General features: G+C 49.7%; 13 pseudogenes; 9 read left to right on the top strand and 4 right to left on the bottom strand.

The window, feature by feature from the left end:
- Positions 1–1692: 1692 nt before the first annotated feature.
- On the bottom strand, positions 1693–1811 carry LOC143931901 (5S ribosomal RNA; annotated as a pseudogene).
- Positions 1812–1909: 98 nt separating this feature from the next.
- On the bottom strand, positions 1910–2029 carry LOC143931437 (5S ribosomal RNA; annotated as a pseudogene).
- A 95-nt stretch (positions 2030–2124) lies between these two features.
- On the bottom strand, positions 2125–2243 carry LOC143931690 (5S ribosomal RNA; annotated as a pseudogene).
- Positions 2244–6127: 3884 nt separating this feature from the next.
- On the bottom strand, positions 6128–6246 carry LOC143931982 (5S ribosomal RNA; annotated as a pseudogene).
- A 2300-nt stretch (positions 6247–8546) lies between these two features.
- On the top strand, positions 8547–8665 carry LOC143932397 (5S ribosomal RNA; annotated as a pseudogene).
- A 99-nt stretch (positions 8666–8764) lies between these two features.
- LOC143932690 (5S ribosomal RNA) lies at positions 8765–8883 on the top strand (annotated as a pseudogene).
- Positions 8884–11897: 3014 nt separating this feature from the next.
- On the top strand, positions 11898–12016 carry LOC143932018 (5S ribosomal RNA; annotated as a pseudogene).
- A 100-nt stretch (positions 12017–12116) lies between these two features.
- On the top strand, positions 12117–12235 carry LOC143932596 (5S ribosomal RNA; annotated as a pseudogene).
- Positions 12236–12557: 322 nt separating this feature from the next.
- LOC143932376 (5S ribosomal RNA) lies at positions 12558–12676 on the top strand (annotated as a pseudogene).
- Positions 12677–15154: 2478 nt separating this feature from the next.
- LOC143932117 (5S ribosomal RNA) lies at positions 15155–15273 on the top strand (annotated as a pseudogene).
- Positions 15274–15433: 160 nt separating this feature from the next.
- LOC143932257 (5S ribosomal RNA) lies at positions 15434–15552 on the top strand (annotated as a pseudogene).
- A 9931-nt stretch (positions 15553–25483) lies between these two features.
- On the top strand, positions 25484–25602 carry LOC143932146 (5S ribosomal RNA; annotated as a pseudogene).
- Positions 25603–25697: 95 nt separating this feature from the next.
- On the top strand, positions 25698–25817 carry LOC143931886 (5S ribosomal RNA; annotated as a pseudogene).
- The last annotated feature ends 1269 nt before the right edge of the window (positions 25818–27086 follow it).

The following is a 27086-nucleotide window of genomic DNA, read 5'->3' as shown; positions in this document are numbered from 1 at the left end:
CAATCTCATTAAAATGAACATACTCCCTAAATTTACTTATCTTTTCCAAGCTCTCCGGATCCAGATTCCAGTCCCGTTTTTTAAGCAAGCTCAATCCTTGCTCACTCAATTTAACTGGGCCCACAAAAATCCCAGACTTAAGCGGTCACAGCTGACATTGTCTAAACAACAGGGAGGGTTGGTTCTCCCTGACTTGCGACGCTACTACCTGGCCTCCCATCTGGGGCATGTATTGGACTGGAATCGAAACAAACTTTCTAAGCTCACTCCCGAATTCCGCTAAGAAGCGCCATGTGGTGCTATAAGTATTTACCCACAGAATGTATGTCACATCCCACTATAGGGGCTTAGTTGAAAGTCAGTCACCTGATCGCTACCCAAAACACACTCACGTCTTTGACTTCCCCCCTATTCCCTATACGTGGCCATCCAACCTTTGAACTGGGGACCCACTTAGAAATTCCAACCTAGACAATGCGTCTAAATTCGTCATTGATGGAAAATGGCCTTCTTTCTCAACCCTAACAGATCCGACAGGGTTTTTCCAACTGCCTTTTTGGAGAGCGGCGCAACGACATCATTTTCTCCATTCCATTCCCAATCCTCAAACGTTCGCCCGCCCTCAGACGGAGTTTGAGACTCTATGCAGGAGCGAAGGCCCTTTGGCCCACATTCTCTCTCAAACAGATTACCCACACTTAACCTGTCTGTCCAACTGGGAAAAGGACCTTAATTGCTCATTTTCCCCAGCACAGAGACAACGCATTATCACTTTGGCTCTCAAAATGTCGCTGTGCACGAAGATACAGGAGACGAATTTTAAACTTCTCACCAGGTGGTATTTGACACCATCAAAGCTGCAGAAATGTTTCCCCTCTTCCTCGAACATATGCTGGAGGTGTGGAGAAGAAGAGGGCACGTTGCTGCACATTTTTTGGTCCTGCCCCAGCTTGGTGGACTTCTGGACAGAGATCCGATGCATAACACAAAAATTCACAGACTTCTCCATCCAGGAAGAGGCTGCATTCTTTCACAGATTCCCATTAAGAAGTACAAAAAAATCAATTTTACGGCATGTGATAAATGCGGCGAAATCCTGCATCCCTCTCTATTGGAAAAAATGTTCCCCCCCTTTCATTACTCACTGGCTTAGGAAAATAGAGGACATTAAAAAAAATGGAGGACTTGAGGTAAATAAGAATTTTTTAAACAAACCTGAGACATCTGGAATACCTTTATATTCTCGCTGGAAGGATGTCGCCTGCTATCGTCTTGGTGCTCTGAGCTTTCCTTGACTGGCCCCTTGGACAGTGGCTGCCATCGTGTCTCAAACCCACTTCTCCTTTTCTGATCTTTCAACCCTTCTCTTTTCTGCCTTCCTCCCCTATCTCTCACCCCCTCCACCCCCTCTCTCTTTTGGAAAGAGTGGAAAATTGGGAATGACGGCCCCACACCCCCCTCTGGATGGATTATGCCGGAGGGACCTGGGGTTTGTGTGACCCTGGATCTTGGTACAGTACTTTATCCGTGCCTCGAATCATTGTGATTGATGGAAGGCAGACTCACAGTTGCGAATATACCTGTATCAAGTATTGTTCAGCTGCTTTTTGCTCTGTATTTCTCTGTTGCATTATGTACTCGGGGGACCGTCTTCCCCTATTTGGAGAAAAAAATGTATTTGAAAAAAAAAGAAGCCTACGACACCTGGTATTCCCAGGCGGTCTCCCATCCAGGCATTAACCAGGCCCGACCCTGCTTAGCATCCAAGATCAGACGAGATGGAACAGATTCAGGGTGATGTGGCCGTAGCCAATATCTTCAGGCACTCTCAACTCTCTTGACAAACACCAAGATGGTCACCTTGGAAACAAGCGGAAAAAAATAGGTCAACGGCAACAACATAAAAAGAAGCCTACGGCATCTGGAAATCCCAGGCGGTCTCCCATCCAAGTACTAAACTGGTCCCAACCCTGCTTAGCCTCTGAGATCAGATGAGATTGGGCTCTTTCAGGGTGGTGTGGCCGTAGGAGATTTCTTCAGGCACTCTCAACCTTGACTAACACCAATATGGTCACCTTGGGAAACAAACAAAAAAATCAAGTCAACGCCAACAACATGAGAAGAAGTCTACAGCACCTAGTATTCCCAGGTGGTCTCCCATCCAGTTATTAACAAGGCCCGACCCTGTTTAGTCTCTGAGATCAGACGAGATCTGGTGCTTTCAGGGTTATGTGGCCATAGACGAGCTCTTCAGGCACTCTCAACCCTCTTGACAAACACCAAGATGGTCACCTTGGTAAACAAACAAAAAAAAAAAAACAAGTCAACGCCAACAACATAAAAAGAAGCCTTCAGCACCTAGTATTCCCAGGTGGTCTCCAATCCAGGTACTAGCAAGGCCCGACCCTGTTTAGCCTCTGAGATCAGAGGAGATCGGGCGCTTTCAGGCTTATGTGTCCATAGGCAATCTCTTTGGGCACTCTCAACCCTCTTGACAAATGCCAAGATGGTCACCTTGGGAAACAAGCGGAAAAAAAACAGGTCAATGTCAACAACATAAAAAGAAGACTACGGCACCTGGTATTCCAAAGCCATCTCCCATCAAGGGACTAACTAGGCCCAACCCTTCTTAGCCTCAGAGATGAGAAGAGATAGGGCTCTTTCAGGGTGATGCTGCTGTAAGCGAACTCTTTGGGCACTCTCAACCCTCTTGACAAATGCCAAGATGGTCACCTTGGGAAACAAGCGAAAAAAAAAAAAACGAATAAACGCCAACAACATAAAAAGAAGCCTACAATAGCTGGTATTCCCAGGTGGTCTCCCATCCAGGTACTAACCAGGCCTGACTCTTCTTAGCCTCCAAGATCAGATGAGTTTGGGTGCTTTCAGAGTGCTCGGACTCTTTCCCCATCACTAATGGGACGAGGCAGGGGTGCCCTCTGTCTCCCCTAATTTTTATTCTGACACTGGAACCACTTGTGTGTCACGTTCTGAATGACCCGAATATTACTGGCATATCCAAACCCTCGGCAAACCACAAAATTGCGGCGTACGCTGACGATAAAAAAATTTTCGTCTCCAATCCACACATTTCGCTTCCCAATATACTCGCGGCTCTCCGGCGATACGGCAACCTATCAAACTATAAAATCAATTGCACCGTCGGCTGTATTGAATATATTGGTCCCGGATGGTGAGGCCAAGAGGCCAAGAGGCTTTTCCATTCTACTGAGCTGAAAAATCTATAAGTTACCTGGGCGTTGACATCGCAGCGGATTTGGCGCAATTGTACCCGCTTAATTTTCTCCCTCTCCTGAATAGACTGAAATCTGATTTGGGAAACTGGCATGCTTTAACACTGACCTGGTTCGGGCGCTCTAATGCATTCAAAATGACGGCCCTCCCGCGGATCTTATACTTGTTCCAGACATTACCGATCCGGTTACCCCCCATTTTTTTTCAGACAACTGCAGGTGCTGCTCCGGGACTTTATTTGGGCACGCAAACCGCCCAGAGCCCGTTTGCAATTGCTTGCCAGACCAAAGGACAAGGGGGGTCTGGGTCTCCCAGATCTGAGACAATACAACAGGGCGACTCTGCTAGCGAGAGTCGTTGATTGGCATTGTAATGGCCCACACAAGCAGTGGGTGGAGATGGAGATTGAGGATGGATCCATTCCCCTATTGACCTCCCCGTGGCTCCTGTCCACCCTACCAAAAGACCTCAGAGATCACCCCGTAGTGGGAGCTACGTTGGCTGTTGTGCGGAGGTTGTTCCGCTGCACACACATTGCTCCCTTGCCGTCACCAATGACTCTGGTTATAGGTAATCCAGACTTCCCACCGGGATTTACCAACAAGAAACTGCGACAGTTGACAGTGGTGGGGAAACAGCGTCTGGGAGAGGTGTGGCCCTCGGGAGGGCTCCCGACCACGCAAACTGTCGCCGAGCTTTCTGACCCTCTGCTTGACTTGTTTAATGCTTATCAACTTCGTCGCTTTCTTCTGGCCATACAAAGGGCCCCCTACACTCCTAGAGACCTGACGCGCTATGAATCCATCTGTCACAAAAAGGAACCTGTGCGACACACCCTCTCCCTCCTGTACAACCTATTAAGTAGTCAGGAGGAGGAGTCGACCCCACCATTTATCCACAAATGGGAGAGGGACTTTGGCATCACATTTACCCCACAACAGATAGGGAAGATCCTGACATTAGTACATAAAGCTTCCATCGCAAACCAATATCAAGAATCAGGATACAAGATAGTCTCACGCTGGTATAGAGTCCCATACCTTCTGAATAAAATGAATAGATCGATTCCGGATGTTTGTTGGAGGTGCAATTCAGATACGGGGACCATGGGACACATTTTCTGGGCATGCCCGGCCTTGAGGAACTTTTGGGTGGAGGTGACCGGGACGATAAAAACTCTCAGAAATGTAGATATCGCAGACAACCCAGCAGCGTGCCTTCTACACTTGACCGAACAGCCTGTTCGAAAATACAAAAAAACCCTCACAATGCAACTCCTGAACGCCGCCCGGGCCTGCATTCCCACACTGTGGAGGCAGCCTCAGCCCCCATCCAAGGTGCTGTGGTATTCCAAAGTCAATCATATTCTCCGGATGGAAGAATTGACCGCCACCCTTCACAACACTGAAGAGACATTTAGTGTTACATGGAGGCCCTGGAGGTATTTTACTGGTACTTGAGACTACATTCAGGAGGTGAGCAGCGCCCCTGTCCCAGAAAACGACTGAACATCTAACGTTTACCTACGTAGACCAAGTCTGCCCTGGGTGGCATTCCCCCCCCCCCCTCTCTTTTTGTCTTTATTTTTCTTTTTTTCCCCGCCGCCATCCCCCCCCTCTCTCTCCGTCTTTGCACTCTCTTCTTCCCCCGTCCTCCCTTTTCACTATGCCTTGTCTCCTTACTAGCCTTTGGGACCCAGAAGAACCCCAGGGTTCTGGACACGACCGGCTCATATTTTACTCTGGTTCACATAGGTCATGATAAGCTGGCTCGCTGTGGTCCCAGTTGTTCTCCATGATTACATTTGTCCGAACGGAGCTGCATTAGTTATACTGTACTACATGTCGGAGGTGGGGTTTCTCTCTTTTCTTCATGAAACTCTAGGACTCCCCTCTGAGAACCCAGAGTTATTTGGCAGCCTATTTTTTGTTACCATGTAATTGTGACCCTGGGTCATGCTGTATGGTTGACTGTTATATTTATGTTGTTCTACTTATACTTAATAAAAGAATAAAACAAAAAAAACAAAAAATAAGTCAATGCCAACAACTTAAAAAAAAAGCCTATGGCATCGAGAATTCCCCGGCGGTCTCCCATCCCGGTACTAACCAGGTCCCAACCCTGCTTAGCCTCTGAGATCAAATGAGATTTGGCTCTTTCAGGGTGATGCAGCCATATTAGATTTTTTCAGGCAAGTCAACGCCAACAACATAAAAAGAAGGCTACCGCACCTAGTATTTCCAGGCGGTCTCCCATCCAGGTATTAACAAGGCGCGACCCTTTCTAGCCTCTGAGATCAGCAGAGATTGGGCGCTTTCAGGGTGATGTGCCCATAGGCAATCTCTTTGGGCACTCTCATCCCTCTTGAAAAATGCCAAGATAGTCACCCTGGGAAACAAGCGAAAAAAAACAGGTCAACGCCAACAACATAAAAAGAAGAATACGGCACCTGGTATTCCAAGGCTGTCTCCCATTCAAGTACTAACTAGGCCCAACCCTTCTTAGCCTCTGAGATCAGAGGAGATAGGGTGCTTTCAGGGTGATGCGGCTGTAAGCGATCTCTTTAGGCACTCTCAACCCTCTTGACAAATGCCAAGATGATCACTTTGGGAAACAAGCGAAAAAAACAGGTCAACACCAACAACATAAAAAGAAGCCTGCGGCATCTGGAAAACCCAGGCGGTCTCCCATCCAGGTACAAACCAGGCCCAACCCTGCTTAGCCTCTGAGACCAAACGAGATTGGGCGCTTTCAGGGTGTTGTGCCCGTAGGCAATTTCTTTGTACACTCTCAACCCTCTTGACACATCCCAAGATGGTCACCTTGGGAAACAAGGGAAAAAAAACAGGTCAACGCCAACAACATAATGAGAAGCCTACGGCACCTGGTATTCCCAAGCTGTCTCCCATCCAGGTACTAACCAGGCCCATCGCTGCTTAGCCTCTGAGATCAGATGAGATTGAGCTCTTTCAGGGTGATTTGGCCATAGGGACTCTCTTTGGGCACTCTGAAGCCTCTTGACAAAGGCCAAGATGGTCACCTTGGGAAACAAGCTAAAAAAAACAGGTCAAAGCCAACAACATATAAAGAAGCCTACGGCATCCAGTATTCCCAGGCAATCTCCCAATCAATACACTAACCAGACCAGATCCTTCTATGGCACCTGGTCTTCCCAGGCTGTCTCCCATCCAGGTACTAACCAGGCCTGACGCTGCTTAGCCTCTGAAATCAGACGAGATTGGGTGCTTTCAGGTTGATGTGGCCGTAAGCGTTCTCTTCAAGACACGCCCAACCCTCTTGACAAACGCCAAGATGGTCGCCTTGAGAAACAAGCAAAAAAAACAGGTCAAAGCCAACAACATAAAAAGAAGCCTATGGGCTTACAGCGGACCTTAAAAGATGGGACCCACTAGCTCTGTCATGGTTCGGACGCTGTAATGTGTTGAAGATGAACGCGATGCCACGACTTCTGTATCTACTACAAGCCTTACCTATCAAAATACCCCAGAATTTCTTTCATGCGGTTCGCTCAATCTTTATCAAGTTCCTCTGGCGCGGAAAACATATGCGTGTTGGTAGGGCAATGCTATTGCGACCGAAATTGCGGGGAGGTATTGGCTTCCCGGACCCTGCTCTATATTACACAGCGATGCACATGACACCGGTGGTTGACTGGTGCCGGTGTTCTGCCATATACTGTCCGGCCATGATATAGTGTCCGCGCCGTACTGCGCATGCGCAGTACAGAGCAGACGATGCTTCAGAAAATCTCTGAAGCTGAACGGCGCCTGCGCGGTGAGTGGAGGTGGTAGCCCCACCATCCAAGCGGACATAGGGTTGTGAATATTAGAGGGGCCCTCGCAGGCGAGCTTAGCTCGCCACGCTTCGGGCTTGGTCTCACTGCGCTCGGCTCTTTTATATTCTTACTCTATGTCCACTTGGATAGTGGGGATAGAACCTGGACTCAGGCGCCGTTCATGCTCGGCAATTTTCGAAATTATATAGCAGCCTTATATAGTGTGGGGTGTGTACTAAACCCCCCTGAGCTATAATTGGCCACAGGAATCCTGCCTGTGGTGAATTGTGGCTCTCCTCACAGAGGATGTCACATCTGTTCTTATTATATAGAACCTATTATGCTCCTCGTAAACTTTTTCAGTTTGGCCGAACGGCCGGACGCAAGTTGCCCCCGGTGCGGGAACATGGGGGGAGACATAATGCACATGTTTTGGAGATGCCCGAAGTTGATCCGCTACTGGACAGAGGTGACAGTAACCATTGATCGGGTGTTTGGAACCTCCACCGGGATGGAGGCAAAGTATTGTCTCCTGGGATTAGTTGAAGGAGTTGGAAACCCGGGAAGCAGCCAGATGGCAGTTCTGAGTTGCCTATTTCAGGCAAGGAAACTGATTGTCCAACCCTGCTTAACCTCCAATGTTGGCGTTTGTCAAGATGGTTGAGAGTGCCCGAAGAGATCGCCTATGGCTCCATCACCTTGAAAGTGCCTGATCTTGTCTGATCCCGGAGGCTAAGCATTGTCGGGCCTGATTAGTAACTGGATGGGAGACCAACTGGGAATACCAGGTGCCGTAGGATTCTTTTTATTTTGTTGGCATTGACATGGTTTTTTTTTTCCGCTTGTTTCCCAAGGTGATCATCTTGACATTTGTCAAGAGGGCTGAGAGAGCCCAAAGAAATCTCCTACAGCCACATCTCCCTGAAAGCGCCCGATCTCATCTGATCTCAGAGGCTAAGCAGGGTCCGGCCTGGATAGCACCTAATTACAGGTGCCATCGGAATCTTTTTATATTGTTGGCTTTGACTTGTTTTTCTTTCGCTTGTTTCCCAAGGTGACCATTTTAGCATCAGTCAAGAGTTTTGAGTATGTCCTGAAGCGTTTGCCTGAGGTCACATCACCCTGAAAGCGCCCAATCTCAGAGGCTAAGCAGGGTCTGGGTCAGATGGGAGACCACCAGGGTCTATGTTGTTGGCGTTGACCTGTTTTTTTTCACTTGTTTCCCAAGATGACCATCTTGGTATTTGTCAAGAGGGTTGAGAGTGTCTAAATAGAACACCTATGGCCACATCACCCTGAAAGCGCACAATCTCATCTGATCTCGGAGGCCTAGCAGTGTACGGCCTGGTTAATACCTGTATGGGAGACCATCTGTGAATACCAGTTGCCGTAGGCTTCTTTTTATGTTGTTGGCATTTACCTGTTTATTTTCGCTTGTTTCCCAAGGTGACCATCTTGGCGTTTAACAAGAGGGTTAAGAGTGCCCAAAGAGATCACCTATGGCCCCATCACCCTGAAAGCGCCCAATCTCATCTGATCTCAGAGGCTAAACAGTGTCGGGCCTGGTTAGTACCTGGATGGGAGACCGCCTGGGAATACCAGGTGCCATAGGCTTCTTTTTATGTTGTTTGCTTTGACCTGTTTTATTCGCTTGTTTCTCAAGGCGACCATCTTGGAGTTTGTCAAGAGGGTTGGGCGTGTCTTGAAGAGAAAGCTTACGGCCACATCACCCTGAAAGCACCCGATCTCGTCTGATTTCAGAGGCTAAGCAGCGATGGGCCTGGTTAGTAGCTGGATGGGAGACAGCCTGGGAATACCAGGCGCCGTAGGCTTCTCATTATGTTGTCGGCGTTGACCTGTTTTTTTTCCCTTGTTTCCCAAGGTGACCTTCTTGGCATTTGTCAAGAGGGTTGAGAGTGCACAAAGAAATTGCCTATGGGCACAACACCCTGAAAGCGCCCAATCTCGTTTGGTCTCAGAGGCTAAGCAGGGTTGTGCCTGGTTTGTACCTGGATGGGAGACCGCCTGGGTTTTCCAGATGCCGCAGGCTTCTTTTTATGTTGTTGGCGTTGACTTGTTTTTTTTGTTTGTTTCCCAAGGTGACCATCTTGGCGTTTGTCAAGAGGGTTGAGTGTGCATTTGATCTCAGAGGCTAAGCAGGGTTGGGACCTGGTTAGTACCTGGATAGGAGACCGCCTGGGATTTCTCGATGCCATAGGCTTTAGTTTTAAGTTGTTGGCATTGACTTATTTTTTTTTTATATTATTCTTTTATTAAGTAGAACAACATAAATATAACAGTCAACCATACAGCATGACCCAGGGTCACAATTACATGGTAACAAATAATAAGCAGCCAAATAACTCTGGGTTCTCAGAGGGGAGTCCTAGAGTTTCATGCAGAAAAGAGAGAAACCCCACCTCCGACATGTAGTACAGTATAACTAGTGCAGCTCCGTTCGGACAAATGTAATCATGGAGAACAACTGGGACCACAGCGAGCCAGCTTATCATGACCTATGTGAACCAGAGTAAAATATGAGCCGGTCGTGTCCAGAACCCTGGGGTTCTTCTGGGTCCCAAAGGCTAGTAAAGAGACAAGGCATAGTCAAAAGGGAGGACGGGGGAAGAAGAGAGTGCAAAGACGGAGAGAGGGGGGGGGATGGCGGCGGGGAAAAAAATAAAAATAAAGACAAAAAGGCGGGGGGGGGGGGGAATGCCACCCAGGGCAGACATGGCCTACTCACCTCCCGAATGTAGTCTCGAGTACCAGAAAAATACCTCTAGGGCCTCCATGTAACACTAAATGCCTCTTCAGTGTTGTGAAGGGTGGCGGTCAATTCTTCCATCCGGAGAATATGATTGACTTGGAATACCACAGCACCTTGGATGGGGGCTGAGGCTGCCTCCACAGTGTGGGAATGCAGGCCCGGGCGGCGTTCAGGAGTTGCATCGTGAGGGTTTTTTTGTATTTTCGAACAGGTTGTTCGGTCAAGTGTAGAAGGCACGCTGCTGGGAACCCAAAAGTTCCTCAAGGCCGGGTATGCCCAGAAAAGGTGTCCCATGGTCCCCGTATCTGAATTGCACCTCCAACAAACATCCGGGAACAATCTATTCATTTTATTCAGAAGGTATGGGACTCTATACCAGCGTGAGACTATCTTGTATTCTTATTCTTGATATTGGTTTGCGATGGAAGCTTTATGTACTAAGCTCAGGATCTTCCCTATCTGTTTTGGGGTAAATATGATGCCTAAGTCCCTCTCCTATTTGTGGATAAATGGTGGGGGTCAACTCCTCCTCCTGACTACTCAATAGGTTGTACAGGAGGGAGAGGGAGTGTCGCACAGGTTCCCTTTTGTGACAGATGGATTCATAGGGCGTCAGGTCTCTAGGAGTGTAGGGGGCCCTTTGTATGGCCAGAAGAAAGTGACGAAGTTGATAAGCACTAAACAAGTCAAGCGGAGGGTCAGAAAGCTCGGCGACAGTTTGCGTGGTCAGGAGCCCTCCCGAGGGCCACACCTCTCCCAGACGCTGTTTCCCCACCACTGTCAACTGTTGCAGTTTCTTGTTGGTAAATCCCGGTGGGAAGTCTGAATTTCCTATAACCGGATTCATTGGTGATGGCAGGGGAGCAATGTGTGTGCAGCGGAACAACCTCCGCACAACAGCCAACGTAGCTCCCACTACGGGGTGACCTCTGAGGTCTTTTGGTAGGGAGGACAGGAGCCACGGGGAGGTCAATAGGGGAATGGATCCATCCTCAATCTCCATCTCCACCCACTGCTTGTGTGGGCCATTACAATGCCAATCAACGACTCTCGCTAGCAGAGTCACTCTGTAGTATTGTCTGAGATCTGGGAGACTCAGACCCCCCTTGTCCTTTGGTCTGGCAAGCAATTGCAAACGGGCTCTGGGCGGTTTGCGCGCCCAAACAAAATCCCAGAGCAGCACCTGCAGTTGTCTGAAAAAAATTGGGGGTAACCGGATCGGTAATGTCTGGAACAAGTATAAGATCCGCGGGAGGGCCGTCATTTTGAATGCATTACAGCGCCCGAACCAGGTCAGTGTTAAAGCATGCCAGTTTCCCAAATCAGATTTTAGTCTATCCAGGAGAGGGACAAAATTAAGCGGGTACAATTGCGCTAAATCCGCTGCGATGTCAACGCCCAGGTAACGTATAGATTTTTCAGCCCAGTAGAATAGAAAAGCAGAGCGGAGCCTCTTGGCCTCACCATCCGGGACCGATATATTCAATACAGCTGACTTGGCGCAATTGATTTTATAGTTTGATAGGCTGCCGTATCGCTGTAGAGACGCAAGTATATTGGGAAACAAAATGTGTGGATTTGAGACGGAAAAAATTAGATCGTCAGCGTACGCCGCAATTTTGTGGTGTGCCGAGGGTTTGGATATGCCATTAATATTCGGGTCATTCCAAACGTGACACATAAGTGGTTCCAGTGTCAGAATTAAAATTAGGGGAGACAGAGGGCACCCCTGCCTCGTCCCATTAGTGATGGGGAAAGAGTCCAAGCACCACTCGTTCACCCGTACCGCTGCCGACAGCGTGGAGTAAAGCGACATTACCCAGCTCATCATGTTGGGGCCAAGACCTATATGTTCCAGGGTGGCCTGCATAAAGTGCCAGGCCACCCTGTCAAAGGCCTTCTCCGCGTCCGTTGACAACATAAGCAAGGGCCTTCCCTGTACATGCGCCGCATGGATTAAATTGAGGACTCGGGCCGTATTGTCTCTAGCTTCCGACTTATTTTTATTTTTTTGCTTGTTTCCCAAGGTGAACATCTTGGCGTTTGTCAAGAGGGTTGAAAGTGCCTGAAGAGATTGCCTACGGGCACATCACCCTGAAAGCACCCGATCTCGTTTGATGTTGGAGGCTAAGAAGAGTCGGGCCTTGTTAGTACCTGGATGGGAGACCGCCAGGGAATACCAGGTGTCGTAGACTTCTTTTTATGTTGTTGGCGTTGACCTGTTTTTTTTCCGCTTGTTTCCCTAAGTGACCATCTTGGTGTTTGTCAAGAGGGCTGAGAGTGCCTGAAGAGATTGCCTATGGCCACATCACTCTGAAAGCACCCAATCTCGTCTGATCTTGGAGGCTAAGAAGAGTCAGGCCTGGTTAGTACCTGAATGGGAGACCACCTGGGAATACCAGTTATTGTAGGCTTCTTTTTATGTTGTTGGGGTTGATTCGTTTTTTTTTTATTTGCTTGTTTCCCAAGGTGACCATCTTGGCATTTGTCAAGAGGGTTGAGAGTGCCCAAAGAGATCGCTTACAGCAGCATCACCCTGAAAGAGCCCTATCTCTTCTCTTCTTTGAGGCTAAGAAGGGTTGGGCCTAGTTAGTACCTGGATGGGAGATGGCGTTGGAATACCAGGTGCCGTATTCTTCTTTTTATATTGTTGACATTGACCTGTTTTTTTTCGCTTGTATCTCAAGGTGACCATCTTGGCATTTGTCAAGAGGGTTGAGAGTGCCCGAAGAAATCTCCTACGGCCCCATCACCCTGAAAGCGCCCAATCTCGTCTGATCTTGGATGCTAAACAGTGTCAGGCCTGGTTAGTACCTGGATGGGAGACCGCCTGGGAATACCAGGTGCCATAGGCTTCTTTTTTTTTTTTTTTTTATTTAGTAGTATGCGACATACAATGCAAAGGCAACTTCACAGAATGTGTGATACAAATAGTTACAAACAAACGATCATATTGCATGGATATCAGAGCCAATGGTAAGAAGTCCGAGGAGAATAGCACGTGTACAGCTTTGCGGTCATATCAAGATGAGATTAAAGCTCCATCTCGTTGGGATCCTTTACCACTTAAAATATTATTGATACTAGCCCTGCTACCCTCGAAGAGTTTAGATATCCATAGATAGGGGAAGAGTATTGTGTAGTAGTCAAATGGGGTCGGAACATACCATTTTCTTTTCCCTTTTTTGAGTTAAGAAGGGAAATAGTAGAACTGAAAGGAGGGAGAAGGGGAAAGAGAAGATTGGGGAAGGAAATGGCAGAAAAGGAAAAGAAGGGGTAAGGGGGTGTCGTGGGTAGAGTGGATAGGATGGGGTCCCCTCCCAGGGAGCAAGAGACGCCCTCGGCTCACCAGCTCATCAGCTGTCCAACGTTTGGAACAGCGATCTCCAACGATCACCATGAGCTTACTATGTCTTGCGGAGGTATTCTTCCGAAAAGCGAAACTGGGTCCAGTAGAACCATCTGTTCCCATGCTCCTCCGTTTTATCCCTCATTGTGGCAGTCAGGTCTTCCATTCGTTCAATATCATTTACCCTTGCGAACCACTGGGTCACCATTGGAGCAGATTGCTCTTTCCACTGACTTGGGATGCAGGCCCTAGCTGCATTGAGGAGATGTTTAAGTAAGGACTTATGATAACGCTTTCTCGACATAGGAGTTAGATTGAGAAGAACTGCTGCGGGATCATTGGCTAAGGAAATCTCTGTGAACTTGTGGATGAGTCTCAGGACAGGCTGCCAGAATGTTTGTAATTTAGGGCATTCCCAGAAAATGTGGAGAATGGTGCCAGCCTGTTGCCCACAGCGACAGCAGCGGTCAGATTGACCGGGGAATATTTTGGCCAACACCACCGGTGTACGATACCAGCGTGTGATCAGCTAATATGAGATCTCCTGATATTTACTGCAGAGTGATGACTTATGGGCGAAAAAGAGTATTCTGTCCTTCTGTGGTTTGGAGAATGTAGTTTGTAAGTCCCTTTTCCATTTAGCTAGGAAGGGTGGATCCGTGGAGGATTGTGCATCTGTCAGGATTTGGTAGGACCTAGAGAGGGAACCACGAATTGGGCCATCATCCAGGCAAAGTTCCTCGAAGGGGTGAAATTGTCTAGAGAAGAACCAATGGTTAGGTAGTGATCCGAGGAAATGGATTAGCTGTCTAGCTCTCCAGCTATCCAATGCAACAGGTACTTGCTCTAGCAGTATGGTCCCCATGGGAATCAAGCCCGTGGGTCCAAGAAATAGGGCTGCTCTCAGAAGCCCTTTTGGGGCTTGCCTGGTAAAGGCCTGGTCAGACAGGCCCGGAGGGAATCTAGGATGTCCAATAATTGGGGTCATAGGAGAAGGGAAGTTAGTCAGGTGGGAAAGGTGAAAAAAATTATCCATCTCGGCGAGCGAGGGGCCATTTAACGGGTGAGTAGTCACACAGGGCTCCAATGGCCTCCCCGCCCAAGGCAGACCAGCCAGTGGAACCCGTGCCATCTCCTGCTCTAGCTTGACCCATAGCTTCAGTTCCCCATGCCGGTGTCTTATCACATATGGTCCCCCATCGGATAGTGTCCGCTGTGTACTGCACATGCGCAGTACACAGCAACACAGATTCCGAAAATTGCCAAGCATGAACGGCGCCTGCGCACTGAGTCCAGGTTCTATCCCCACTATCCAAGTGGACATAGAGTAAGAATATAAAAGAGCCAAGCGCAGCGAGGCCGAGTCCGAAGCGTGGCGAGCGAAGCTCGCCTGCGAGGGGTCCTCTAATATTCACAACCCTATGTCCGCTTGGATGGTGGGGCTACCACCTCCACTCACCGCGCAGACGCCGTTCAGCTTCGGAGATTTTCCGAAGCTTCGTCTGCTCCGTACTGCGCATGCGCAGTACGGCGCGGACACTATATCATGGCCGGACAGTATATGGCAGAACACCGGCACCAGTCAACCACCGGTGTCATGTGCATCGCTGTGTAATATAGAGCAGGGTCCGGGAAGCCAATACCTCCCCGCAATTTCGGTCGCAATAGCATTGCCCTACCAATACGCATATGTTTTCTGCGCCAGAGGAACTTGATAAAGATTGAGCGAACCGCATGAAAGAAAGTCTGGGGTATTTTGATAGGTAAGGCTTGTAGTAGATACAGAAGTCGTGGCATCGTGTTCATCTTCAACACATTACAGCGTCCGAACCATGACAGAGCTAGTGGGTCCCATCTTTTAAGGTCCTCTGTAAGCCCATAGGCTTCTTTTTATGTTGTTGGCTTTGACCTGTTTTTTTTGCTTGTTTCTCAAGGCGACCATCTTGGCGTTTGTCAAGAGGGTTGGGCGTGTCTTGAAGAGAACGCTTATAGCCACATCAACCTGAAAGCACCTGATCTCGTCTGATTTCAGAGGCTAAGCAGCGTCAGGCCTGGTTAGTACCTGGATGGGAGACTGCCTGGGAAGACCAGGTGCCATAGAAGGATCTGGTCTGGTTAGTGTCTTGATTGGGAGATCGCCTGGGAATACTGGATGCCGTAGGCTTCTTTTTATGTTGTTGGCTTTGACCTGTTTTTTTTAGCTTGTTTCCCAAGGTGACCATCTTGGCCTTTGTCAAGAGGCTTCAGAGTGCCCAAAGAGAGTGCCTACGGCCAAATCACCCTGAAAGAGCCCAATCTCATCTGATCTCGAAAGCTAAGCAGCGATGGGCCTGGTTAGTACCTGGATGGGAGACAGCTTGGGAATACCAGGTGCCGTAGGCTTCTCATTATGTTGTCGGCGTTGACCTGTTTTTTTTCCCTTGTTTCCCAAGGTGACCATCTTGGCATGTGTCAAGAGGGTTGAGAGTGCACAAAGAAATTGCCTACGGGCACAATACCCTGAAAGCGCCCAATCTCGTTTGGTCTCAGAGGCTAAGCAGGGTTGCGCCTGGTTTGTACCTGGATGGGAGACTGCCTGGGTTTTCCAGATGCCGCAGGCTTCTTTTTATGTTGTTGGTGTTGACCTGTTTTTTTCGCTTGTTTCCCAAAGTGATCATCTTGGCATTTGTCAAGAGGGTTGAGAGTGCCTAAAGAGATCGCTTACAGCCGCATCACCCTGAAAGCACCCTATCTCTTCTGATCCCAGAGGCTAAGAAGGGTTGGGCCTAGTTAGTACTTGAATGGGAGACGGCCTTGGAATACCAGGTGCCGTATTCTTCTTTTTATGTTGTTGGCGTTGACATGTTTTTTTTCGCTTGTTTCCCAGGGTGACTATCTTGGCATTTTTCAAGAGGGATGAGAGTGCCCAAAGAGATTGCCTATGGGCACATCACCCTGAAAGCGCCCAATCTCCGCTGATCTCAGAGGCTAGAAAGGGTCGCGCCTTGTTAATACCTGGATGGGAGACCGACTGGAAATACTAGGTGCGGTAGGCTTCTTTTTTTTTTAAATTCCTTTATTCAGTTTTCAATGCAGGACAGACACAGTAAACAGAACAATCACAGATAAACCTGGTCATGCACATCATGACCATAAACATACACTAGAAAGAAGCAAGCATGTTCAAAAACAGTCTCATATATAAGAGGTATTTGTAGTTGTTAACCTATGATGACAAACAATACCCTCCTACGTGCTTAGAGTAACAGGCCGAGGGAGGTGTACGTGAACCAAGCGACACCCCTCTCGTAAACATCCACAGACCTTCGCCATTGTAACGTCTATATTGACACTATGGGTCCGCAAGACACACCACGGACCTATTCAGGTCAAAGTTGGGTAGGTCAGAAAAGATAGACAGAGAAAGAAGAGAAAGAAAAGAAAAAAAAAAGGAGGGGGGGGGAGCAAGTATTAGGGGGCCCCACGAAAGCCCGTCACTACCTACAGGGCTAGGACAGCACACCCATGTCAGCATGCACTAACAATGGCAGGAACCTCTAATTGGCCCCCGAGTCGGCAGCAGATACCCTCTCCCGCAGGTAGTCCGTTGTACCAGTAAAGTACCTCCATGGTCTCCATTTCTCGCGAAATTTTTCTTCCGTATTGTGGAGAGTGGCAGTCAATTCCTCCATACGGAGGATATAGTTAATTTTGGAAAACCACAGGGCCCTAGACGGGGGCCGAGATTGCCTCCACATTGCAGGGATGCATACCCGCGCTGCGTTCAAGAGTTGCATTGTCAAAGTCTGTTTATATTTTCGCACAGGTCTATTCGTCAGATGGAGTAGGCACGCCGCTGGGTCTCCCTGTAAGTCTACCGACGTTAGTTTCTTAATTGTCGCCGCCACATCATTCCAGAATGCGCCTAAGGCAGGGCATGACCAGAAGATATGGACCATGGACCCCGTCGCGGATTGGCATCTCCAACAGTTGTTGGGGATTGAGTTGTTCATCTTGTTCAGGAGATATGGGACCCTATACCAGCGGGAGACTATTTTGTATCCCGACTCCTGAATATAACTAGCAATGGAAGCCTTGTGGGTCAAAAGCAATATCTTCCCTATCTGCTGAGGGGTGAAGCGGGTACCCAGGTCCTTTTCCCACTGGTGAATGTACGCAGGGGGTGATCCCCCAGCTAGAGAAGCCAGTAGATTATATAGCAAGGAGAGTGAGTGCCGCACAGGTTCCGTCTCGTGACACAATGTCTCGAAAGAGGTAAGGCCTCTGGGCACATAGGGGGTCTTTTGGATCGCCAGCAGGAAGTGCCGGAGTTGGTATGCGCTGAACGTGTCGAGTGGTGGCTCTGTAAGTCCCGCTACAGCCTGTAGACTCGGGAGATCCCCGGCAGGCCACGCCCCTCGCAATCGGTGCTTACCTGAATCCACCAGCCACCACAACCGTTTGTTGGTGAACCCCGGAGGAAAGTCCGGGTTCCCCACTATCGGGGTCATTGGAGAAGGGAGGGGCGAGATATCGGTGGTACGAAATAACCTCCTCGTCACTGCCAGTGTTGCCCCGATGAGCGGGTGGTCCCGCAGATCCTTATGTGGGGATGTCAGGAGCCACGGGGAGGTCAAGAGAGGGATGGACGCATCTTCCATCTCCATCTTCACCCACTGTCTTTGTGGACCGTGGCAATGCCAATCCACGACCCTGGTCATCAGAGTCGCCCTGTAATACCTACACAAATCGGGGAGACCCATCCCCCCTTGGTCTTTGGGTCTGGCAAGGGTCTGGAGTTTGGCCCTGGGAGGCTTCCGTGCCCAGACAAATTTCCTAAGGAGGATCTGCAATTGCGCAAAGAATTTCGGAGGAACGCGAATAGGTACAGTCTGGTAAATATATAGGATCCTAGGCAGCGCCGTCATTTTAAAGGCGCTGCAGCGCCCAAACCAGGTTAACGCCAGGGAGTGCCATCCCTCCAGGTCTGACTTCAACCTGTGCAACAGGGGGGTATAATTATGCAGGTACAATTGCGCTGGGTCCGAAGTAACATTGATCCCCAAATATCTAATAGAATCGGCTGCCCAGTGGAATTGGAAAGCTGAGCGAAGACCACGGGTCTCCGCTTCTGGGACAGAGACGTTCAAGACTGCGGACTTGGCGCAATTGACCTTGTAATTCGACAAGGCTCCGTACACACGGAGTGCTTCCAAAATATTCGGAAGGGAGACATGGGGAGTGGAAACAAAAAAAATTAAGTCATCCGCGTAGGCCGCGAGCTTGTGGTGGGCTTCCGAAAACCTGTTATGTTTGGATCATTGCGTATATGGCACATGAACGGTTCTAGTGTCAAAATAAAAATAAGGGGGGACAGGGGGCAACCCTGCCTCGTCCCATTCGTAATTGGAAAAAAGTCAGAGCTCCAATCGTTCACGCGCACAGCCGCCGAGGGTTTGGAATACAACGCCGCTATCCAGCCCTGCATGCATGGACCCAGGCCTATATGTGACAGAGTGGCCCGTAAAAAATGCCAGGCCACTCTGTCAAAGGCCTTCTCTGCGTCGGTGGAAAGCAGTAGAAATGGCCTCCCCCCCTTCGAGCTGCATGAATCAAGTTGATGACTTGGGTCGTATTATCTCGGGCCTCTCACATGGGGACAAACCTCACTTGATCGAAGTGTATCAAATTCGGGATATGAGGTGCTAGTCGGTTGGCAAGGATCTTAGCGAAAAGCTTCAAATCAACGTTCAGGAGTGCAATTGGGCGGAAGCTCCCACACTGCGACAGGTCCTTGCCTTCCTTGGGGAGTAAGGATATGTATGCCCTAAGCGAGTCCAACGCCCGAAGGAAGTGCTGTGCCAGGAGGTCCGTGTAGGTGCGGTAGTAAGACAAAGTGAGGCCGTCAGGTCCTGGTGCCTTCCGGGGCTCCATCTGAGCCAATGCCACCTGAAATTCCTCTGCAGAAATGTCCACCTCCAGGGAGTCACGGACCACCGCAGGAAGGGTCGGCATACCAGAGGCCCCGACGTACCCACCTGCCGTCACCTGTCTAGACGCGATTGCTTCTGCGCTCTCCCCCCGGTGGAGATTATAAAGGTCATGATAATAGTCAAAAAATTCCCTCGCCATGTCCTTAGACGTATTAACCCTAGAGCCCTGTATAGTAGGAATATAGGGGATAAAGGTGCGCTGTCTCGGTCCCCGAAGGGCTCTCGCCAGCATCGCACTGGGCTTGTTGGAATATTCAAAGAATGAACGTTTCGCCCAAGCCAACCGAGAAACCGTCTTCTGATACAGAAGGCCCCGCAGGTTCTCCCTGGCCCGGGCCAGAGCCTCCAGGTGAGTCGCCGCTAGAGACCTCTTATGCAGAAGTTCAAGAGAGCGCACCTCCCTGATCAATGCTTCAATTTGCCTAGTTCTCTCCCGTTTTTTCCGCGCTCCAATCCGAATCAGCACCCCTCTCACTACACACTTATGTGCCTCCCACACGCTCGAAGGGCTCAAGGCCGGGTCTACGTTCTCCCGAAAGTAACACTTAAGTGTCTCCCCTATCTCTGTCCGAGTGTCGGGGTCCTGTAGCAGGGATTCATTGAGCCGCCATGTGGGGGGCGAGCGGACGTCCAAGTCCCAAGCCAGAGTCAAGTGTATTGGGGCGTGGTCCGAGAAAGAAATATGGTCAATCTGGGCAGAGGTCACCATGGAGAGGTCTTTATGTCGGATCTGAAAGCAATCAATCCTGGAGTAAGTATGATGCACCGGGGAGAAGTAAGTATAATCCCTCTCCGCCGGGTGCAGGACCCTCCAGGGATCGATCAAGTTCAAACCATGCAGTTCCGCACTCAGTTTTTTGAGGCAGGAATAGGTAAGGTGTGACGCCCCCCTGGACACATCCACCAGTGGTTCCTGAGCGTAGTTGAGATCCCCACCCATCAAGAGTACCCCCTCACTAGCCTCCAGGAGTATAGGGGCCAAGGTTCTCATAAAACCTAAGTGGTTCGAGTTAGGAAAGTAGACATTCAGCATGGTAATAATATCCTCCCTAATCTTACCCTTCACCAGTAGGAAACGGCCCTGCGGGTCCACCCGCTGTGCCAACAAGGTCCAGGGCACCGACTTCGCAATCAGGATGCTAACCCCTTTAGATTTCGAGATGGGGGAGGGTGCATGGTACACCGTGGGGAAGCCTCTGTTACCAAGCTTGGGGACCGCCCGCTGCCTGAAGTGCGTCTCCTGTAAAAACGCTATTTGGGTGTGGGACTTTTTCAGGTCTGACAGGAGCCTGGACCGTTTTTCAGGGGTAGACAAGCCCCGTACATTTAAAGACGTAAATTTGACCCCCTGGGGAAGTCCCCCCATCGTGGACTGCAGCCTGGGCGGCATAATGCCCCAGGCGGACCCGAGGGAAGGAATGTATGGGGGGGGGGGAGGGGGAAAAAAAAAAAAGGGAGAAGAAAAAGATAAGTAAGAGATAGAGGAAAGCTGGCACCAAAGAAGTGTGGTGACTTAGGCAACCACACCGGCGCCCTTCTAAATCACAAGGAAAAAATCTTGCACGCACTAGCGCAACCTATGGGTGGAGTGTGGGAGACTGGCACGGTCTAAAAGTTGGGAGACGTGCGGACCAGTCCAAATCACCGGTTTTAACGAGCACAGTGAACATAACAAACCAGAGGCCTATACCCATTCTGGAACAACCCGCAAACCCCGCCCACCCGACCCCCGTCACTCATCCTCCCCGCGTCCTGCGCCCGCCCCCACCAATCGCCACCAGCGAGGATGCCGGGGCGCACCCCTCCACCTGCCCCGTGGGACTAGGCCCAAATCTAGTACAGCTAAGTTAGGACTAGCAGGAAAAAAAAAAAAAACCCAAAAGCAACTCCAGTGTAATCAGCCCCCGGGGAGCAAGAAGTCTCAACCTCCCCCCAGGTGCACCCGGGCGGGCTCCCCCTCATGAGCCCCAGTCCTGTGTAACGAGTATAATAAGAAAGTCTACTTATCAACAGTAGTCCACCAGCTGGGTACTTCAAGGTTCCGGAGAAGCAAAGTCGGCCCTGGGGGCCTGCTGAGATCTGGAGCGGCGGCGTCTCCTGCCATTCCGCTGAGGCCTAGGTGGAAGGGTCAGGGGGCTGTCCGAAAGGGGCAGGCAGTCCAGCCAGTTTGGGACAGGGGATGCAGGCACCCCCGGAAAGGTCAGGCCATCTCAGAGCAAAAGAGTCGCTTCCCTTAATGACGATCAGGTGAAAGGGGTGCCCCATCTGTAGGTAGCCCCTATCCCCCGAATGGAGTCCAACAAGGGGCGCAGCACCCCCCGCATCTTCAACGTAAGACGAGACAGGTCTGGGAGCACCTGCACAGTGGCACCATCGAAGTCCATCCAGCCTTTAGCCCAGGCCTGACGCATGATCTTCTCTTTAATAGAATAAAAATGGACCCTGGCTAGAACATCCCTTGGGGCAGCAGGGTCCCCACCTCTAGGGCCTTGTGCACGATGGACCCGGTCCAGCTCCAATTCCTCCGCCGGGGGCATGTCACGGTAAGCATTTAAGATGGCCGTCACTGTGGATTTCAGGTCACTGCCCGTAGTCGCCTCGGGGAGACCACGGATCCTCACATTGTTCCGTCGGCTACGGTTTTCCCCATCATCCACGGACAACTGCAGCGAGATCAGGCGGCGAGCATGGGACGTTCTCTAGGGCCTGTACCCTGGCTTCCAGCGTGCCTGTAACCTGCTCTACAGTGGTCACCCGTGTGTCTACTGAGTCTATATGTTGCTTAAGCTCATTAATCTCTCTGGACAGGGTACTCACAATTGTAGCAGTGGACTCTGCAATGTCCTGTTTCGTGGGGAGAAGCGAAATCAGCTCTCTCCAGGCCTCCGGCGGTGGCTGGCTCATGGAGGCGAATCCTGTCACTGCATGCGGCCCCTCCGTGAGGATGTCTGGAGAGGGGATCAGGGAGTCAGCTCTCGGCTCCGGTGACCGCTGTCCCGCCTGTGTGTGCTGGGATCCTTTTCCCGTCTTTCTGCTGTGGGATGCTGAGGCCGTGGAGGTGCGCGGCGGCGCCATGTTGGCGTCCGCGGCCTGAGGCAATGCGGCCGGATTGCGGAGGAAATACGCCGCGATGTCGGCAGATCTGCGGGCGGTTGGTGTCCTGGGAGCGAGGGCTGCTGCGGACATAAGCTAGGCTGTTAAGCCACCGACTGGATGCAGTGATCGGACCGGTCTCAACACGGAGCTCCCTCTTGGCACGTCCTCACAGCGCCATAGTCAAGCCACGCCCCCGGTAGGCTTCTTTTTATGTTGTTGGCGTTGACTTGTTTTTTTTGTTTGTTTCCCAAGGTGACCTTCTTGGCGTTTGTCAAGAGGGTTGAGCGTGCCTGAAAAAATCTACTATGGCTGCATCACCCTGAAACAGCCAAATCTCATTTGATCTCAGAGGCTAAGCAGGGTTGGGACCTGGTTAGTACCTGGATGGGAGACCGCCTGGGATTTCTCAATGCCATAGGCTTTTTTTTTAAGTTGTTGGCATTGACTTATTTTTTTTTTTTGGTTTTATTCTTTTATTAAGTATAAGTAGAACAACATAAATATAACAGTCAACCATACAGCATGACCCAGGGTCACAATTACATGGTAACAAAAAATAGGCAGCCAAATAACTCTGGGTTCTCAGAGGGGAGTCCTAGAGTTTCATGCAGAAAAGAGAGAAACCCCACCTCCGACATGTAGTACAGTATAACTAATGCAGCTCCGTTCGGACAAATGTAATCATGGAGAACAACTGGGACCACAGCGAGCCAGCTTATCATGACCTATGTGAACCAGAGTAAAATATGAGCCGGTCGTGTCCAGAACCCTGGGGTTCTTCTGGGTCCCAAAGGCTGGTAAGGAGACAAGGCATAGTGAAAAGGGAGGACGGGGGAAGAAGAGAGTGCAAAGACGGAGAGAGGGGGGGGGAGGATGGCGGCGGGGAAAAAAAGAAAAATAAAGACTAAAAGGGAGGGGGGGAATGCCACCCAGGGCAGACTTGGCCTACGTAGGTAAACGTTAGATGTTCAGTCGTTTTCTGGGACAGGGGCGCTGCTCACCTCCCGAATGTAGTCTCAAGTACCAGTAAAATACCTCCAGGGCCTCCATGTAACACTAAATGCCTCTTCAGTGTTGTGAAGGGTGGCGGTCAATTCTTCCATCCGGAGAATATGATTGATTTTGGAATACCACAGCACCTTGGATGGGGGCTGAGGCTGCCTCCACAGTGTGGGAATGCAGGCCCGGGCGGCGTTCAGGAGTTGCATCGTGAGGGTTTTTTTGTATTTTCCAACAGGCTGTTCGGTCAAGTGTAGAAGGTACGCTGCAGGGTTGTTTGCGATATCTACATTTCTGAGAGTTTTTATCGTCCCGGTCACCTCCACCCAAAAGTTCCTCAAGGCCGGGCATGCCCAGAAAATGTGTCCCATGGTCCCCGTATCTGAATTGCACCTCCAACAAACATCCGGAATCGATCTATTCATTTTATTCAGAAGGTATGGGACTCTATACCAGTGTGAGACTATCTTGTATCCTGATTCTTGATATTGGTTTGCGATGGAAGCTTTATGTACTAATGTCAGGATCTTCCCTATCTGTTGTGGGGTAAATGTGATGCCAAAGTCCCTCTCCCATTTGTGGATAAATGGTGGGGTCGACTCCTCCTCCTGACTACTTAATAGGTTGTACAGGAGGGAGAGGGTGTGTCGCACAGGTTCCTTTTTGTGACAGATGGATTCATAGGGCGTCAGGTCTCTAGGAGTGTAGGGGGCCCTTTGTATGGCCAGAAGAAAGTTATTAAGTTGATAAGCACTAAACAAGTCAAGCGGAGGGTCAGAAAGCTCGGCGACAGTTTGCGTGGTCGGGAGCCCTCCCGAGGGCCACACCTCTCCCAGACGCTGTTTCCCCACCACTGTCAACTGTCGCAGTTTCTTGTTAGTAACTCCCGGTGGGAAGTCTGGATTACCTATAACCGGAGTCATTGGTGACGGCAGGGGAGCAATGTGTGTGCAGCGGAACAACCTCCGCACAACAGCCAATGTAGCTCCCACTACGGGGTGATCTCTGAGGTCTTTTGGTAGGGAGGACAGGAGCCACGGGGAGGTCAATAGGGGAATGGATCCATCCTCAATCTCCATCTCCACCCACTGCTTGTGTGGGCCATTACAATGCCAATCAATGACTCTCGCTAGCAGAGTCGCTCTGTAGTATTGTCTGAGATCTGGGAGACCCAGACCCCCCTTGTCCTTTGGTCTCTGGGCGGTTTGCGCGCCCAAATAAAGTCCCGGAGCAGCACCTGCAGTTGTCTGAAAAAAATTGGGGGTAACCGGATTGGTAATGTCTGGAACAAGTATAAGATCCGCGGGAGGGCCGTCATTTTGAATGCATTACAGAGCCCGAACCAGGTCAGTGTTAAAGCATGCCAGTTTCCCAAATCAGATTTCAGTCTATTCAGGAGAGGGACAAAATTAAGCGGGTACAATTGCGCCAAATCCGCTGCGATGTCAACGCCCAGGTAACGTATAGATTTTTCAGCTCAGTAGAATGGAAAAGCGGAGCGTAGCCTCTTGGCCTCACCATCCGGGACCGATATATTCAATACAGCCGACGGTGCAATTGATTTTATAGTTTGATAGGCTGCCGTATTGCCGGAGAGCCGCGAGTATATTGGGAAGCGAAATGTGTGGATTGGAGACGAAAAAAATTAGATCGTCAGCGTACGCCGCAATATTGTGGTGTGCCGAGGGTTTGGATATGCCAGTAATATTCGGGTCATTCCGAACATGACACATAAGTGGTTCCAGTGTCAGAATAAAAATTAGGGGAGACAGAGGGCACCCCTGCCTCGTCCCATTAGTGATGGGGAAAGAGTCTGAGCACTCTGAAAGCACCCAATCTCGTCTGATCTTGGAGGTTAAGAAGAGTCAGGCCTGGTTAGTACCTGGATGGGAGACCACCTGCAAATACCAGTTATTGTAGGCTTCTTTTTATGTTGTTGGCGTTGATTCGTTTTTTTTTTTTTCGCTTGTTTCCCAAGGTGACCATCTTGGCATTTGTCAAGAGGGTTGAGAGTGCCCAAAGAGATTGCCTATGGGCACATAAGCCTGAAAGCGCTCGATCTCCTCTGATCTCAGAGGCTAAACAGGGTCGGGCCTTGCTAGTACCTGGATTGGAGACCACCTGGGAATACTAGGTGCTGAAGGCTTCTTTTTATGTTGTTGGTGTTGACTTTTTTTTTTTTTTTTTGTTTACCAAGGTGACCATCTTGGTGTTTGTCAAGAGGGTTGAGAGTGCCTGAAGAGCTCGCCTATGGCCACATAACCCTGAAAGCACCAGACCTCGTCTGATCTCAGAGACTAAACAGGGTCGGGCCTTTTTAATACCTGGATGGGAGACCACCTGGGAATACTAGGTGCTGTAGACTTCTTCTCATGTTGTTGGCGTTGACTTGATTTTTTTGTTTGTTTCCCAAGGTGACCATATTGGCGTTAGTCAAGGTTGAGAGTGCCTGAAGAAATCTCCTACGGCCACACCACCCTGAAAGAGCCCAATCTCATCTGATCTCAGAGGCTAAGCAGGGTTGGGACAAGTTGAGTACCTGGATGGGAGACCGCCTGGGATTTCCAGATGCCGTAGGCTTCTTTTTATGTTGTTGCCGTTGACCTATTTTTTTCCGCTTGTTTCCAAGGTGACCATCTTGGTGTTTGTCAAGAGAGTTGAGAGTGCCTGAAGATATTGGCTACGGCCACATCACCCTGAATCTGTTCCATCTCGTCTGATCTTGGAGGCTAAGCAGGGTCAGGCCTGGTTAATGCCTGGATCGGAGACCGCCTGGGAATACCAGGTGTCGTAGGCTTCTTTTTTTTTTCAAATAAAATTTTTTCTCCAAATAGGGGAAGACGGTCCCCCGAGTACATAATGCAACAGAGAAATACAGAGCAAAAAGCAGCTGAACAATACTTGATACAGGTATATTTGCAACTGTGAGTCTGCCTTCCATCAATCACAATGATTCGAGGCACGGATAAAGTACTGTACCAAGATCCAGGGTCACACAAACCCCAGGTCCCTCCGGCATAATCCATCCAGAGGGGGGTGTGGGGCCGTCATTCCCAATTTTCCACTTTTTCCAAAAGAGAGAGGGGGTGGAGGGGGTGAGAGATAGGGGAGGAAGGCAGAAAAGAGAAGGGTTGAAAGATCAGGAAAGGAGAAGAGGGGACGAGACACGATGGCAGCCACTGTCCAAGGGACCAGTCAAGGAAAGCTCAGGCGATAGCAGGCGACATCCTTCCAGCGAGAATATAAAGGTATTCCAGATGTCTCAAGTTTGTTTAAAAAATTCTTGTTTACCTTGTGATGTGAGGATCAAGTCCTCCATTTTTTTTAATGTCCTCTATTTTCCTAAGCCAGTGAGTAAGGAAAGGGGGGGAACATTTTTTCCATTAGAGAGGGATACAGGATTTCGCCGCATTTATCACATGCCGTAAAATAGATTTTTTTGTACTTCTTAATGGGAATCTGTGAAAGGTGCAAGAGAAAGAATGCAGCCTCTTCCTGGATGGAGAAGTCTGTGAATTTTTGTGTTATGCATCGGATCTCTGTCCAGAAGTCCACCAAGCTGGGGCAGGACCAAAAAATGTGCAGCAACGTGCCCTCTTCTTCTCCACACCTCCAGCATATGTTCGAGGAAGAGGGGAAACATTTCTGCAGCTTTGATGGTGTCAAATACCACCTGGTGAGAAGTTTAAAATTCGTCTCCTGTATCTTCGCACACAGCGACATTTTGAGAGCCAAAGTGATAATGCGTTGTCTCTGTGCTGGGGAAAATGAGCAATTAAGGTCCTTTTCCCAGTTGGACAGACAGGTTAAGTGTGGGTAATCTGTTTGAGAGAGAATGTGGGCCAAAGG

This window comes from Lithobates pipiens, unplaced genomic scaffold, assembly GCF_037356315.1.
Source record: "Lithobates pipiens isolate NorthernLeopardFrog02 unplaced genomic scaffold, aLitPip1_a1.2 Scaffold_25, whole genome shotgun sequence".
Classification (NCBI taxonomy): Eukaryota; Metazoa; Chordata; class Amphibia; order Anura; family Ranidae; genus Lithobates; species Lithobates pipiens.
Note: the sequence above shows the minus strand (reverse complement) of the source record. Positions and strands in the feature narration are given on the sequence as shown.